Below are 18,059 nucleotides of genomic sequence, written 5' to 3'. Positions count from 1 at the left end.
GAGGTGGATCCTGTGAATACAATAGTAACAAAAGAGCACAAGACTAAATAAAATATTATAATGCTGTTGTATTTGTTGTTTTACAGACAAAAAAAGGAGTGAAGAGGAAAGCAGACACCACAACGCCAACAACAATAGATGCAATCCACGAATCCTCCTCGCTGCCCACTGAACCCAAGTCTGCCAAGATGGGCCCCCGAAGGGAAAGCAGCCGGCCAGTGAAACCTCCAAAGAAGGATGTTCCGGACTCTCAGCAGCATGTGGTAGAAAAGAGTAACAGTAACAAAGTGTCTGAGCAGTTAAAGTATTGCAGTGGCATCATCAAAGAGATGTTTGCCAAGAAGCATGCTGCCTACGCATGGCCCTTCTACAAACCTGTGGACGTGGAAGCACTGGGACTGCATGATTATTGTGATATCATTAAACATCCCATGGATCTGAGCACAATCAAAGTAAGCTCAGTTTCACATAGCCAAAAAAAAAAAAAAAAAAATTGACTGTGCAGGAGGAATAACTTCCCTGGGGAAATGCAGTCTGTTTGACATGCCAACTCCTGTATATGGGCGTACGTGTGCAGCTGCATGCTTAACATGGTGTGTTGTAGATATCCACCAAAAATGTGTGTGTTGCAAAAGAAAGGATTCTTCTCTGGGACTCTGTCTGAAATCAATTAACCATTCATTCTGTGTAACCTGAGAATTCTGGTAGGTGGAGTCTCTCATCTGTCCATAGTGTGCTACTCTTTAAGTGACAGGTCCTGAAAAGAAGACAGTCCTTTCCAGAATGGGTCTTAAAAAAAAAAAAAAAAATTGCCTGTGCATTTTTAAAAAGTAAATGTCCTCTACTATGGCCAGCCTACACTGAATACCCTTAGCCAAGATAATGGGCTCAATCAATCAGTACAGATTGCTGTAGTAGGGGAATTTTCTTTAAAAAACAAAAAAAAAGAAAAACCACCACCACATTGGCTATTCACCTTTAAAGGAAATGTTCTGCTTAATATAAAGCACTATGTTTCCAGAGCATCTAAATCGAAGCCTTCTGCTGTGAGGACACAGCTAGCTCCCTCTCATGGAGTATTTGGGAGTTACTTATCCAAGAGAAGTAATTGCAAAGCAGTCCATATCTCTGCTGAAAATGTCAATTCATTGTTTGGAGCACTGTCATTTTATAACCTCATCATGGACATAGCTTTAAACTGCAGAATTCTTTGGTTGTATCAATTTAACTCTGAGCCCTAATATTCACACAACCCAGGTTTCTTTTTTAAAATACTTTAAGCAGAAGAAAGAGACAAATTTCTCTCTCCCCCACCCCATATTGAGATTACTCTAGGAACTTTGCCAGAATGAAGTGAATGAAGGAGTATAGTTTTTTTCTTCAATTGAATAATTAAAAACTGTGCTGAAGATTGAGCTGGTACCATCGCCCCTTTTTCTGAATATGCATAATAACTTTGCACATTCTGTAGTATTCTCCAAATCTAACCAAAAAAAAACCAACAAAAAACAGCTAGGAAATTCTGAAAAACCACAAGTACAGAGAGGATCTGGATGGCTGAAGCATTGGTAATGGGATAACAAAGTTCTTTATTCCAGGTCACTGGTTGAAATTTAGTTCAAGTTGGTTGTGAGCAAAAATCATTGCCCATGACAACTGTTTTATGTTTATATGAAATGCAGTGGTGGGTCTTGTTCCAGTTGCTGATGGTCAGGTGTCCACCTCTCAAAAAAACACCATCACTTTTGGCCTTGTTGTTGGCAGGCACAGCAGAGAGGCAAAGGATTGAATGAGCCATGGAGACAGAACTATCCTCACCTCTGGCTCCTTCAGACAAAAATTGAGGTATATAATGAGATGGTGTGGACAACTATCGATAAATTGAGATCTGCACACATCAGGGCTTCACACCACTACATTCACTTCATAATAAAATGAGGTTGCTGTGCAGGGAGTTTATTTTAAGGCTTGTGTTTTTGTAATGCCCGACAGTCTCACTCTGGACTGACTAAGCCTGCACAGTTCAACTGCTTTGTTTCTTTAATCAAGCTCTCTCTCTTCCCCGGGGGCGGAGATAAGATTCATCCTTAGATTCTTGGGGGATTTGTTCCCACACTACTCTCAAAAATCCTACATTGCCACAGCCAGTTGGATGTGGTTCCCTGTGTCTGACAGAAAAATGCCAAGCATGTTGCCTTCTTGAATGCTTCCAAGTTCCTGCTGACCTGAAGGAGGGATTATCCTGTGGTCCCAATTTCTAATTCCTCAAACTGTCACTGCTATGCTGGACTGACCCGACTTGCGGGATGTCTTTAACTGCTACTGACAGTTTGGGATTTCTCTTATAAGAAAGTGATACAAAGATTAAAAACTTGTTTGTTTAAAAAATAATTTCAGGTGTGAGTGTGAAGTTTTAGCGCATTGTTGTTCAAACAAAACCCTGCACTGTGATTGGTAATGATGTTCATGGGCGTGGGGACCAGTAATCTAGTGGATTAGTTCCTTCATACTGTCCTTTGAATTGGTAGTCAGTGAAAGTGTCTGCCACATGTGGGCAGTCATGTTCTCCCATGTAGCTTGCAGCTGCCCGTTATTATGGAGGGATGTTCTATGAAGGAATACCAGCTCCAGCATACAATGTTCCATTTTGGTCTCAGCAGTTTAGCTGCATTGTATGCTATTTCTGTAGTCGTCTTTTGGATGCACCTCCATGTTATAGTTCAGGATGGCTGTAATCTGCTCCATTTTATGTAAATCCAATGCAGATCTCAGGTTTCTGGCAAGTTTCCAAAGCAATGCTCCATTTGGCAAAGGTTAGATATAGATGGAGATTAGGTGGAAGCCCAGAACTCTATGGATGCCATAGATCCAAGATATTTCTTGTCCATTCAGTAATTTGTTTTGCTTGCTCTGTTGATAGTGGAGTTTTGTTTTCCCTTCTAGTCTAAACTGGAGAACCGGGAATACAGAGATGCTCAGGAATTTGCAGCAGATGTCCGATTGATGTTTTCCAATTGTTACAAATACAACCCTGCTGATCATGAGGTGGTAGCTATGGCACGGAAACTGCAGGTAAAGAAACTGCTTTGTTAGAGTGCTTTTCTGTTTTGAACTCGTACCTGAAACTTTTTCATAGTGGTCTAGCATAACCTATACCCTAACTTAAAAGTAAAATAAATTGAAGTACAGAAATGTACCAGAATGGTACACTAAATTTTCAAAAACAAATCTTCCACATTGCAGTGTTAGCATGAACTGTAGTTGCTATACCAGCTTGAACAGACTGAACTGGTAACTTTTTTTTCTTCTTCGAGTAGTGTCCCTATAGGCACTCCACTTCAGGTGTGCATGCATCCCTTGCATCTTTGATTGGAGGTTTTCAGTAGCAGTGCCTGTTAAACCCATGCATGAACTCCAGACATCCTCGTTCCCTGTCCCAACTATGAGTAGAGCTGTGTGGCAAACCTCCCTCAGCCTGAGAGAGTGTCTAGCATGCCTGCTTCTAGCGTTGCCCTAAGCTTGCTTTAGGATCATCTAATTTTTAATTTCATGTAATTATTCACTTCTACAAGTTGTATTTTATAATTTCTTTGCTTCATTTGAGGCGAGCTTTTTTCAGTGCTTCTCCTTCTCCCCGCCTGAGGGGTTCCCTGTGGGGTTTTTTGCCTTGTCGCCAGAGTATGCCAGGATCTCTGGGATTCAAGTACAGTCTCATGTCTCAGGAATCTGTCCCACTGAGTGCTGGACATTGCCAGTACAATTACTGTTTGGGGTACAGTCATATCCCTCAAAAGCACAATACCTATTTAACTTTAAGATCAAAGCTAAAAAAAACTAGGAGATTAAATTCAAGCTCCTCTACGATGGAGCACTCCCATCTTCGGATCCAGGCCACGATACTCCCCTGTACATCAGCCTTTGAGCGTAGTGCCTCATCAGCTTCTGCACCAGATTTCCCCCCACCTTTTCAGGGAAAGATGTTGGAGGGTACCAAATAAGCACTTAAAAAGAGGAGTTCTTCTTCGAGTGCTTGTTCACGTCCATTACACATTAGGTGTGCGCGCGCCGCGTGCACGAACGTCGGAAACTTTTTCCCTCAGCGGCTCCCGTCGGGCCCGCAGGGTCTCCCTTCCCGCCAGAGCGGCGCCCCGCCCTAGCGTATATATATCCCTACCGGCCCGACCCTCCCTCAGTTCCTTCTTACCGCCCGTGGCGACGTTGGAACAACTCTATCTCTCATCAGAGAGAGTGTCCCTTAGCTAGCAATTAGTGATAGTTATCAGTTCGTTGTAGTTAGGTATTAAGTGTTAAGTAGTAGTAGTTATCAGTTCCTCACAAAGACCTTTGTGATAAGTGTTTGGCCAACACCGGCACCGGCCCTGGGCGGCGGGGCATGCCGCACGCCCAAGGCTTCAAGGCTTGTGTCACGTGCCGCAGGCCTATGCCATTGAGCGACCCACACGATTCGTGTCTCCGTTGCCTGGGGGAAGCACACCAAAAGGAGCGCTGTAAAATCTGTAAGGCTTTCAAACCCAGGACTAAGAAAGAGAGAGACTTTCGCCTTAAACAGCTCCTCATGGAGGCTGCGTTACAGCCCTCCTCTTCCGCGGCACCGTCGACCTCGGTGCGGAGTGCCCCGGCATCGGTTCGCGACCCGACGCCGGCAGGGCAGCCTAAGCCTACGGTGCTGCCTCGGCGAGAACACACCCGGCACCGTTCTTCTTCGCCGGCCAAGTCGAAGGGCCAGCCCAAGGCCCGGGGACGTTCCCCGCACAAGAAGGTAGCACCAGCGAAGACTGCAAGTGCTGCCAAGGCCGTTACGGCCCCGACACAGATCCCGGTGCCAGTGGCTCCGGCGCCGAAAGGCCCGTCGAGCCCCGGGATAAGCGTGTCGAGTGAGGAGGAAGGGCTGGAGGAACTGTTGGAACAGCCCTCCACCCCGGACACATTTGAGGCAGCAAAGGACCTCATTGAATTGTCCGCTGAAAGCACCCTCCGCGCTAAAGACATTCCGCCGCGACTGCCGTCCAAGGGCAAGCCGGCGATGATGCGCCCATCACGGTCACCATCTCGGCACCGGACACGGCGCCGGTCCCGGTCGAGCTCCGCCTCGGTGGACTCCCGGCTTCCCGCCGTGCAGCGGGCCGCACAACAGTCAGGCCCCGACGCGAGCGAGGCACCGTCCCAGCAGCCCGGCTCAAGCAGGCACCGGGACGCTTCGGTCGCAAGATTCCCGAGTCCGTCCTCCCGCAGCCGTTCCCGGTCCCGGGGTCAACGGTACCGGTCCAGGTCCAGGTCTGCACGGCGCTACTCACGGTCCCGTTCTCGAAGGCACCGCTCTCCGACTCCGGACCGGCACCGCTCCACGGCACCGCCGTGGCCCTCTAGATCGCCGTCCCTAGCGTCAGAAGAGGACTCGGGCCTCTTGAGCAGATATGGCCGCAGAGCGCACGCCGCTAGAGAGCACGAAGCCTCTTGGCAACCACATTGGAGCCATCCTGGACAGTGGCCATTCTGGACCCCGTGGGCCTACCACCAGCAAGGCCCTCCGTCCAGAACCTCGAGATCGGGCCCCTCAGGACACCGGTCCCGCTCCCCACGGTGCCGCCCTACCTCCCGTGCGGAGGCCACGGTCTCCAGGCCGCCAGACAGGGAGAGGGCTGACTCGGCACCGAGCCCGGCACCGTCCCAGACCCAGGGCAGGGGACGTACCCCAGAGGGCCATCCCGCCGATGAGGAGTTGCAGGAGGACGAGGACACACAGAAGGCCATGACCTCCTCCTCCTCACCAGACGAAGCCGTGGCGGGCACAACAGTGTCCAGCCCTCCCCCGATTGACCATCGGGCACACCAGGACCTGCTCCGCCGGGTAGCCCTCAATTTGGGGTTGCAGGCAGAGGAGACGGTTGAGCAGGAGGACCCGATGGTGGACATTCTCAGCCCGGAGAGTCCCTCCAGGATCGCGCTTCCACTTATAAAGACGGTACAGTCAAATTATAAGACTGTATGGCAGACGCCAGCCTCCTCTGCGCCGACTGCAAAGGGCGTAGAGAGAAAGTACTTCGCCCCATCCAAGGGGTTTGACTTCCTGTTCTCCCATCCGACCCCATGTTCGCTGGTTTCTGCGGTCAACGAAAGGGAACGGCATGGCCAGCAGGCCCCAGCCCCCAAGGCCAAGGAAGCGAAACGGTTGGACTTGTTCGGCAGAAAGGTCTACTCGTCCGGAGGCCTCCAGCTGCGGATCGCGAACCAGCAAGCGATCCTCAATAGGCACAATTTTAACTCCTGGGCATCAGTGTCTAAGTTCAAGGACGCCTTGCCTAAGGGCTCGCAACCCGAGTTTGCTGCCATAGTAGACGAGGGAAAGGCGGTAGCCAAAACCTCCTTACAGGCCTCACTTGACTCTGCTGACGCGGCCGCTAGGACTATCGTGTCAGGCGTGGTAATGAGACGCTCAGCATGGCTGCAGGCTTCTGGCCTTCCCCCTGAGGTGCAAAACACCCTCCAAGACCTTCCGTTTGAGGGTTCAGGGTTGTTTTCGGAGCAAACGGATGCCAGACTCCATGGCCTCAAGGACTCTCGGGCTACCCTCAAGTCCTTGGGGATGCACACCCCTGTGACGCAGAGGAAGCCGTTCAAGCCCCAACCTCCACGGAGGCAGTACCATCCTCGCCCTCGGCAGGAACCATACCGTAGACGGGGCAGGGACAATAGGCGTAGGCGCAACAATACGCCTAACCAAGGCCAAAACCAGGGCCAAAACAAGCCACAGCTGGGAAACAAACAAGGATTTTGAAGCTGCGATCGAGGACAGCGTACCCATCTCGTTTCCGGATCCCCCCCTGTGTTTCAGGGACCGCCTGTCCCATTTTTTCCGTGCTTGGTCTCATATAACATCGGACCGCTGGGTCCTGCGCACGGTGGAGACAGGTTACGCCCTTCAGTTCTCCTCGCCCCCTCCCTCCCACCCACCACCCCCGTCCCTCTTCAGGGACCCCTCTCACGAGCAACTCCTCATGCAGGAGGTACAGACCCTCCTCACTGTGGGAGCGGTGGAAGAGGTTCCTCCGGACCTCAGAGGAAAAGGGTTCTATTCCAGATACTTCCTCATTCCCAAAGCGAAAGGGGGCCTCCGTCCTATCCTGGACCTTCGCAAGCTAAACAAATACTTGCAAAAACCACGTTTCCGTATGGTCTCCCTTGGTACCATCATTCCTTCCCTGGATCCGGGGGATTGGTACGCTGCCCTCGATATGAAAGACGCGTACTTTCACATCGCTATCCGGCCGACCCACCGGCGGTTCCTGCGCTTCACTATCCAGCAGCGCCATTTCCAATTTACGGTCTTGCCCTTCGGCCTGGCAACAGCCCCACGTGTCTTCACGAAATGCATGTCTGTGGTAGCAGCCTTCCTTCGAAAAAGACGGATGCGCGTCTACCCGTACTTGGACGATTGGCTCCTGGGGGGCCGGTCGGAGGCAGAGGTTCGCGCCCATGTGTCACTGGCGCTACAAGTATTCCACGAACTCGGTCTGCTAGTCAATGTACCCAAGTCATCGCTAGTCCCCACACAGAGGCTGGACTTCATAGGGGCAGTCCTGGACTCGGTGGCGGCACGGGCGAGTCTTCCCGTACCGTGGTTCCTGGCTATCCAGAAGGCCGTGACCTCTATCCAACAATTCCCCACGACAACGGCCAGATGTTGCTTACAACTCTTGGGGCACATGGTGGCCTGCACACACGTAGTCGGACACGCCCGCCTCAGACTCCGGCCGCTGCAGCTGTGGCTGGCCCAGGTATATCGCCCCAACAGAGACCCATTAGACATGGTCGTCACGATCCCAGCTCAGGTATCGAGCGCCCTCTGTTGGTGGCTCGATCAACAGCAGGTTTGCGCGGGGGTCCCGTTCGCTGCCCCACAACCCGTTCTGACGTTAGTTACAGATGCGTCGGACCTGGGTTGGGCTGCGCACCTAGGGGATCTGCGCACTCAGGGCTTGTGGTCCAGGGAAGAGCAGTTGCTTCACATCAACCTGAAGGAGCTAAGGGCGGTTCGCCTCGCCTGCCAGACCTTTCACGCTACCATAAGAGGACACAGCGTGTCAGTTCTGACGGACAACACTACCGCCATGTTCTATATAAACAAGCAGGGCGGGTCCCGGTCCTCTCCCCTCTGTCGCGAGGCACTCCTCCTCTGGGACTTCTGCATAGCCCATTCAGTACACCTTCGGGCTGCATATCTCCCCGGGGTCCAAAATGGGTTGGCGGACCGTCTCAGCCGGTCCTATCTCATGCACGAGTGGATGTTGAGACAGGACGTCCTGCGTTCAATCTTCCTGAGGTGGGGGTTTCCCTAGGTGGATCTGTTTGCCACCAAGGACAACAGCCAGTGCCCTCAGTTTTGTTCATTCCAGAACCACAGTCCGGGCTCAATGGCGGATGCCTTTGCAATCCCGTGGGGCGGGAGCCTGAGGTATGCCTTCCCCCCATTCCCGCTCATTCACAGGGTCCTTCTCAAGACCCGCAGGGACAGGGCGTCGGTCATCCTTATTGCTCCAGCATGGCCACGTCAACACTGGTTCACGCCTCTGTTGGAACTGTCCGTGACCCCTCCGATAACCCTCCCCCTTTACCCCGACCTCATCACGCAAGACCGAGGTCATCTACGCCACCCGAACCTGCCGTCGCTGCATCTCACGGCATGGTTTCTCTCTGGCTAAAAGATATGGAGCACAGGTGCTCTCAGGAGGTCCAGCAAATCCTCCTTGGTAGTAGGAAGCCTTCCACAAGGGCGACCTACCTTGCCAAGTGGAAACGCTTCTCCCTATGGTGTGGGCCTCACCACATCCAGCCCTTGCAGGCCTCGATACCACTGATTCTGGACTACTTGCTGCACCTCAAGCATCAAGGCCTCGCCCCCGCTTCAATTAGGGTGCATCTGGCCGCCATATCGGCGTTCCACCCTGGGGAATCGGGGATTTCGGTGTTCTCCAATCCCACTGTAGTCCGATTCCTCAAGGGGCTGGAGAGGATGTTCCCCTACTCACGCCCACCAATACCTCCGTGGAACCTCAATCTGGTCCTCACTAAGCTCATGGGGCCACCCTTTGAACCCCTAGCCTCTTGCTCCCTCCTGCACCTTTCATGGAAGGTAGCGTTTCTCGTGGCCATCACATCGGCTAGGAGGGTGTCGGAGTTGAGGGCCCTCACCTCGGAGCCTCCTTATACAGTCTTTTATAAGGATAAGGTGCAGCTAAGGCCACACCCTAAATTCCTCCCGAAAGTGGTCACACATTTTCACATGGGGCAGGACATTTGTTTACCGGTGTTCTTCCCCAAGCCCCATACGGACCCAAGCCATCGCAGCCTGCATACCCTGGATGTTCGTCGGGCCTTGGCTTTTTATCTGGACCGCACCAGGCCTTTCCGCAAATCGACTCAGCTGTTTGTTGCCGTTGCGGAACGGATGAGGGGCCAGCCAATTTCGACGCAACGCTTGTCGGCATGGATCGTGCTTTGCATACGTACGTGCTACGAGCTTGCCAACATACCAGCCCCACAGATCAGGGCTCACTCTACTAGGGCCCAAGCGTCCTCGGCGGCCTTCTTGGCACAGGTCCCGCTCCAGGAGATCTGCAAGGCAGCCACCTAGTCGTCGGTGCATACCTTCACAGCCCACTACGCGATCCATCATCAGACCAGAGAGGACGCGGTGGTCGGCAGAGCTGTGCTTCAATCTGTTATTCCTTGACTCCTACCCTCCTCCAATGGTAAGCTTGCGAGTCACCTAATGTGTAATGGACGTGAACAAGCACTCGAAGAAGAAAAAACGGTTACTTACCTTCTGTAACTGTTGTTCTTCGAGATGTGTTGTTCACGTCCATTACACTTCCCACCCTCCTTCCCCTCTGTCGGAGTCACCGGCAAGAAGGAACTGAGGGAGGGTCGGGCCGGCAGGGATATATATACGCTAGGGCGGGGCGCCGCTCTGGCGGGAAGGGAGACCCTGCGGGCCCGACGGGAGCCGCTGAGGGAAAAAGTTTCCGACGTTCGTGCACGCGGCGCGCGCACACCTAATGTGTAATGGACGTGAACAACACATCTCGAAGAACAACAGTTACAGAAGGTAAGTAACCGTTTTTTCTAGTTCTCCTCATGAAGAGCCTATTTCAAAAAAGCCCCAGTGTCTTCAGAAATTGACTGTGTCAGAGACCTCAGGTCCCGGACTGGATACTGCTGAGGCTCCAGGCTCCTGTAATACTGGGAAGTCTTCTAAGACTCAGAGCCCTTCAAAGAGCCACAGTAACAACCATACATTGGTATCAAAGCTATACTCAGTACCACCTAAGCATGAACGCATTAGGAGAGACAAGAAATTCTCTGCTTCCAGAAGCACTGTACCGACAGGCCATCCTGTGCTGCCTTTGGTTTCTAGACAAGTGATCCAGGGTCCCTTGGTGCGTCCAAAGGAGTCGTCATCTTTGGTACCAGTGACTTCTGCTAGACAGGACCCATCAAAGCAGGTCTCAACCTGGTACAGATTGTGGAACATCCCTCATTCTCAGCACAAATCCATCTGATACCACAAGAATTTAGGTATTCAAGAGACTTGTTTGTCTCAGAAGAGCCGAAGTCTCCCCTCTCAATGGGGAGTACCTGTTGATACTGATATCAACCGGGTCACCAGGATTAGATCTTTCCCTGGTGCCACCTGCTTCTCCAGTACTTTCTGAGCTAGGCAGAGCTCATCCTGTAGACAATAATGAGGACCTCTCTTCAGATTCCCAAATCTTTGTGCAAGGACCTGTCAGCATAGGGACATCTTCCCTGACACCTTTATGGAAAGAGAGGATCTAGGGGCAAGACAAATCTATGTCCCTTCTCATTGGTCTGAGCAGCATTGGATGCCATCTTCTCTGCTTAATGGCTTTCCTCAGTGGCTATATTAGAATCTTTGGGCCACCAATTAACGGTTTTCAAGAGCCTCATGCCTTTCTCGTGGTGACCACTGGGAAGACCGTTGCTTCCAACTACCAGAACGCATGCAGCTTGTACCTTTGTAATATAACATGCCAGGTTACATCTTTGCTGTGTCCAGGGATGGCTCCGGATAATTTATAGCCTGAAGAAGCACAATCTAGTGTCTTTCCCTCACTGGACTTACTCAGTTGGTGGAAGGACCCATCCAATGTTTGTGCAGGTGTTCCTTTCATCCAGCCTCATATCACCGTAACATTAGATGCAGCCATGGTGGGGTACAGGGGCACACTTGGGGACGCTCACCATTCAGGGCAAATTGTCTGCCCAAGTGTCTCTTCTACACATCAACCTCCTGGAGCTGAGGGCAGTCAAAAATGTCTGTAGCTATTTCATTCCATTAATCAAAGGCAAATCCATCAAAGTCTTGACAGACAACATAGCCTGCATGTTCTACATCAATTGTCAGGAGGAAAGGGGTGCAAGATCCCCCCCCTCCCCCGTGCTGAAGCAATAAAGCTATAGAACTGATGTAATAACCAATCACGTCCTTATTTCAGTCTCACCTTCCAAGTATATAAAACATGATGGGTGGCAATCTCAGCTGTCACTTCTCCCTACATAACAATTGGGAGCTGGACTTACGGATCCGCAATTGCATTTTTCTGACCCTGGAGTTTCCAGAGGTGGACTTGTTTACTGCCACCACCAACAGGAAGTACAAGAAATTCTGCTCAAGAGGAGAGTGGACTCCTTTCCTCATTCCTTGGAAAAAAGGCCCCTTCTCCATGCATATCCTCCCACAGCTTTGATCTTGAGAGTGTTGAACAAGATCAGACAAGACAAACCCAGGGCCATTTTAGTTATCCCATAGTGACCAAGTCAAGCGTGGTACCCTTAGCTGATTCGTCTTTGTTGTCTGGCATCTCCCCACTTGCTGTCTCAGGATTCCCGTTGGACTCTTCAACCCAACCTGGGAATTCTTCATCTCAGAGCTTGGATCCTTGATGGTTCTTGGGGATAGCATCTTCCTATTCTGCAGAGGTATAACAGTGATGTTAAACAGCAGAAAGATACCTTGCGAAACATTTGCCTTCAGAAACGTAAGAGATTTCACCACTGTTGTACTGGGCAGCAGTTTTCACGTGTTCATTCTTCCCTCTTCGCTGTCCTTGACTACCTGTTGGAATTGAAAAAGTCAGGACTCTCCATGAGTTCAGTAAAGCTCATATGGCAGCCAAAATGACCTTTCATTGCTGTGTTGAGGGATTCTCAGTGCTTGCTCACTCCAGGACAGCAAAATTCATTAAGAGGTTGAACCTTTCCACTGAATAGAGCTCACCCCTAAACTTAACTTGGTCCTTAATAGTCCCCTTTGAGCCAGTGGCTGCCTGTTCCCATCTTCACCTGGCCATGAAAACTGCTGTCTTGGTGGCTGTCACTTCTGCCAAAAGAGTTGGGGAAAGGGGGCTATAATCCCAGACCCTCCCTTTACAGTATTCTTCAGGGAGAAAGTTTCATTATGACCACATCATAGCCTTCTACCAAAGGTATATTTTGAATTCTGTATTAACCATTAATATTCCTGGATATTCATCTTCCAGTCTTCTTCCCAAAACCACACCAGACCACTGAAGATTTTTCCCTCCTCACTTTGGATGTCAGAAGAGCATTAGCCTTCTATCTGGACAGAACCCAACCATTTTGAAAGTCTCCCAGACAGTTTGTTTATAGACAGATCCAGAGGATCCACAATCTCCACTCAAAACTCTCAAGGTTCAGCCTCCTTCTGAAGTGCCTAGTCCATTCTACATGATCTCAGCATGCTTCTATAGCACTGCTGAAGGATATTTCAGTGGCTGATATCTGAACAGTGGCAACCTGGTCTCCAAACACTAAGCTTTGATTCATGCTGCCAGATCAGATGCTGTATTTAACATTGCAGTTATAACTTCAGTGTTGGACTCAAATCCAAAGCTCCCTCCTGCTTCCAGGGATACTGCTCGGGAGTCACCTGAAATGGAGCACCTATAGGGACATTACTCGAAGAAGGAGAGGTTACTCACCTTGTGCAGTAACTGCACTTCTTCAAGATGTCTCTCTATGGGTGCCCCACTACCCACCCTCCTTTCCCTCTGGTTCAAAGTTTTGTCTCGCAGAAATCACAGTGGAAAAGGAACTGGGGGTAGTTTGCCCATGCAGCTCTATATCTCAGTACAGGGCATGAGGCCATCAGGAGTGCTTGTGTGAGACAAATGGGCACTGCTGCTGAAACTCTGATACAAACCTCCTGGGAGGCATCTGAAGTTGAGCATCCATAAGAGTGGTGGTGGTGGGGAAATATCTTGAAGAACTGTAGTTACCGCACAATGTGAGTAATCTCTCCTTGGTCTCTGTAACTGTGTACCTTGTTTACCACCCTTTAACTGAAGTGAAAACTTGTTTTGCTTCCCAGCTTGTAAAGCCTCAGAAGCAAATAACTTTATAACTAACTTTGTCGTACTCAGTACTCTGTGTTGCCATCACAGTAATCCTTTATCAAAATTCAGTAATCCTTTGCGTCAGAGCCTTTCATTAAAATGTGCAACTCTCCACTCACTTCTGCAGTCTGTAGGGCTTTTTTAAATAGCAGTGTAGCTTACAGAAGGGAAGTGTTTCACTCAATATGGAAACTTCAGTATTCCATGAAAATGTCTGTTTACATTCGTATTCAGAGCAGCTGGAATGACTCTCCTAGTTCCAGTAGCCTGTGTAGGAACAGTCAATTATCTTTCAATAACTTCACACTCGTAACAGGAAGAAGATCCAGAATAAGAGCCCGAGGTTCCCACGGTGCTGTGCTCCCTTGTGCCATCTCATTTTTTATGCTGAAAACACACGTGCACACTCTGCATTCGGCATTTTGGCATGTAGTTTGTGGATATTGCTCGGCTTAGAACAGAATATTGAAGGCCTCCTATAACTATCAGGAAAGCTACTCCATTGTATTGCCCCGTACACCATACTATATTGGTATACTTGGATGTTCTGCTTAATCTAGCCTTTTCAGTGAAGACCAGATCCATCCAGACTGACAGCTTGTCAGGATGGCTTTTTAAAGGGAATTATATTTGGCTGCAACTTAACTCATCATCTTGCTCCTGCATCTCCCCTCCCTTGGAGATGATCTTATATTGGAGAATTGTCAGGCACTTATTGATGTAAATGTGAACCGGAAACATGTAAAGTTTTCACCTTCCTTCCAAGAGGAGAAGAAACCTGAAAGCACTTTGCCCATTCATCAGGTCTTGAAGCATTTTGTAAGGGTTGGATTACAAACTATCTTCGAAAATATGTAGGCAAGCTACCCAAGGGAAAACTGAGGAGTTCCTCCTGAAGTGAGCCAAAGTACTTCTCTCCAAGATATGCTTTGAGAGACTAATCTCTTTTGGTAGATAATATTCAAGGAGGTAGGAGCCATCGGGTGGTCATATGAAGATTTGGCTATTCAGCTGGAAGTTTCACATCTTTTTTCCATTTTAGAGCAGTTTAATCAGTTCTTTCTGCTTTCCAACCCCAGATATTGGGTTTTAAATTCCAACAGATCTAATTTAGGCTATGCACTTTGAGGACAGGGGAATTATACAGTTACTATTGTCCTAGGGATGTGTACTGCTGTATATTCTCAGACTCTAGGTTTCACTGTTCTACTTTTTCAATGCTGGTTGCTCTTTTATGTTTCGACTCCAAAGGCACTATGGGTGGCTATTTTGTGGCTTCTTTGCTGCAATTGTGGGACTGTTTAAAGACATAATTAGCCTGAGCTTTCACAGCCCTAAAAAGCTGCTTCTGATCCATGTATGCAGAGTTGTTGTAGTTGTGTTGGTCCCAGGATATTAGAGACAATATGGGAGAGGTAATGTCTTTTATTGGACCAACCTTCTGTTGGTAAGGGAGACAAGCTTTCACAGAGCTCTTCTTCAGGTTAAGAGAGACAGTGGTATTTGGTAGCAGCTGTCTTGTGCAGGCTAGGCATATGTGTTGTGCTGTAACCAAAGCTACCTAGTGAAACTATTGTTTCTGCTAATGATGTCCTAAATAACAGCGTTGTTTCTTTCACAGTTCACACACTGGTTCTGTTGGTGAAGGAGTTCTCCTTGAATACATTATTTAAGCTTCATGTTTTTGAATGACCTGATGAGAACCCAATGAATTGCACTCCTTAGTTAAGGCAGCCAGTGGTGACGTGGCAGATGTGGTCCTCATGGTACAGTGTCATGCATAAATAGCAGTGTTTTGCTGGATCCTGCCTACCAAATACATTTCAGATAAATTTTAAAACTCAGCCCCTTCCCCTTGCTACTTTAACCTCCATTTTTGCACCCTCTTCTCCTATATATACCTTCCATTGCTGGTTTTCACAGCTTTTCCCAAGCAACAGCAGAGTGAGACTGGCTTCTCTGATACTGAAATTCTAGTCAATTTCTGAATAGCTGCACTGACACTGACCAGTCTTAATTTTGCTCAGCTCTGTTTTTGAAAGCCTTAAGCAGCAAGAAGTACAGGGTGAAATCCTGGCCCTATTGAAGGCAGAGGCAAGATTCCTATTGATTTCAGTGGGACCAGGATTTCATCCACACACTAGACCTGTCTGCAGACTTAAGAAGGCAGGTCTGCACATTGGGAAGCTTTCTTCCCAGCCATTAAAGAGTGAAAACTTGCTTTTGTTTTTTAAAATGCAAGGTTAAATGCCACAGAAATTGTTGGCTTATATGCAGGGAATTTTTCCTATATGCCATTTTTTAATGTTTGTTTCATATTCCTCATGAATCTAAATTCCTATCACTTTTGCTGCTGTGTGCTGCATTTACTCAAGCTATATATATATGTCCTTCTATTCCTGTGTGGCTTTGGATAAAGAATCCTGCACTGTAGCTCAAAGGAGCATTAGATCTTTTGACTGCATCATCACACTGTGTGTGACCTCTCAAGTTTCTGCTCAGTGCATCATAACTGTCTAGCTACAGCAATGCTCAAAGCCACACTCTGAATTTCCATACTACTGAGTGATCTGCTTAGCATTTTACACAGCATGTTAGTTTTTAAAATCATTGTTAAAATTGTTAAAAGGAGAGAGATATGTTTTAAGGAGGAACTGAGGGATTCACCACAGAGAGCCTGCAAGCATCAATGATGCTGGTATATGTGGCAGGAAGCACTTGGCTAGCACAAGGGAATTTAAATTACAGCTCACAGTTCTAAACATCAGGGCTTCGGTATATGGGTGCTGTACCAGGCTGCAGGCTATTACTACATGGAGATCACTGTTCTCCTTCCTCCCTGCCTCCTATAGTAATTTATTTGAAATCCTGGCCTCCCAGTCTCAGCATTCTGGGCATTTTCGCATTAATTGTGTCCTCTAACTTTGCTTAGGAGAATGAGACTAAATTATGAAGATGTGAAAAGTTAGATGCATGGAACTCCTCCTTTCAGGCTTTGAAGTGATGTTAGGGATCCATGTTAAATCATCTGTATCAGATCTCTACCCAGTCTTCACTGTACAATACTGCATAGATGGATCCAACGATTGCATGACAAGGTCTTGGGCCAATCTGAAGGTCATTTTGTGCCCAGCCTTCTAGTATAGCACTAGAAGTGAGCAGTTTTAAGCCTGCTGACTGTCCTATTGTATAACAGAGGAGTGAAAGGCTGGTCTTTTTCCACTGAGTGCCTGCAACTTCAGAATGTTCTTCCCTCTGATATGCACCAAAATATATCAATGACATCCTTCCGGGCAAGATTTTAAAATAGTTTCCTGCTTTGTTTGCATTTTTATGGGGGTTTAATTTATTGCTGAATGGTGGGTTACAAGGGTTTCCTATTCACCAACTTCTGGAAACTTCTTAATTTGGATTCTGGTTTTTTTGAGCAGAGCTCAATCCTTTGTTTTAAGTGAAGAAAAAATTGGTTGTACCTCACTTGTCTATAGGCTTTTTGTCTGGAGAACATTTTGAGCACTGTCAGTTTGACTACTGTTCTACTTGGAGCAGGTTCACAAAGACAAGAAGTATTGATAGGCTGGTGATCATAACTGTCTGATTCCATGCAAGGAAGTCTTCCATGTTGTTTTCGTTTGTTTGTTTGCATTACTTTAGCACGTAGAGGCCTGAACTGAGATTGTGGAACCCATACTTACAGGAACCCATAAGGATTCTCGTCCATGTCAGAGACAGTGGGATCAGTCCTGGGATCAGTCCCACCCCTTCTCCTGTATGGACCACTAGGGTCTTTGGGCAGCGTATCCGCAGCAATTTTCTAGACCTCTGGCTCCACTGCACCAGGAAACGAGTCTCAAACATTCTCCTCCACCAAACCCCCAACACCAGAAGACCTTTGAGGGACAGGAGGCTAGGGTGGACAACAAGGCTACCCCTCAAACCCCTGTTTAATCTTTGTCTCTGGATGAAGTAGTCATGTTTCCATCACTATCGATGGTTGAGCTTTTTTGCTGATTACAGGATCTTGTGAAGAGGATGGTGGACACCCCCTTGATACCTCTTGAGGAGGTTAAAGACACACAATGCAAGCTCCTTTGTAGCCAGTGACACCTACCCAGGTTGCGTTACCCAATAATGACGAGCTCATGGATCCAGCAAAGGCTGTGTGGAAAATTTATGGCACTATACTGGCAACTTGTAAATGGACAGATAAAAAATATTGTTACCCCAAGACTCAGGATTTTTGTTTTGCCATCCTCCAACTAATTCCCATGTGTTGGATGCCGTAAACGAGCCAGGTAAACAGCATTATTCCAGGTCTGCCTCTTATGACAAGGACCAGAAAAGGATAGACCTTTTTGGGTGAAAGGCGTACTCATCCGCGACCCTTCAATTTTGGATCACAAATTATCAGGCAGACATGGCTAAGTATGATGTCACAAGAGTTACAGCAAGTTTGCAACCTTTATTGAACATCTTCCACAAGAGCATAGAGAGCACTTTCAGGCTATCATTAAGGGCAGTTATTAGCCAGAACCCCTCTCCCAGCATTCTTGAATGCTGCAGACACTGCCACTAGATCCATCTCCACAGCAATTGTCATGC

General features: G+C 48.5%; 1 pseudogene; it reads left to right on the top strand.

Moving 5' to 3' along the window:
• LOC135891603 (bromodomain-containing protein 4-like) overlaps positions 1-18,059 on the top strand; it is a 141,475-nt pseudogene that overhangs the window by 102,404 nt on the left and 21,012 nt on the right.

The sequence above is a fragment of the Emys orbicularis genome, chromosome 19, assembly GCF_028017835.1.
Source record: "Emys orbicularis isolate rEmyOrb1 chromosome 19, rEmyOrb1.hap1, whole genome shotgun sequence".
Classification (NCBI taxonomy): Eukaryota; Metazoa; Chordata; order Testudines; family Emydidae; genus Emys; species Emys orbicularis.
This window is presented reverse-complemented; position numbering and strand designations above follow the sequence as displayed.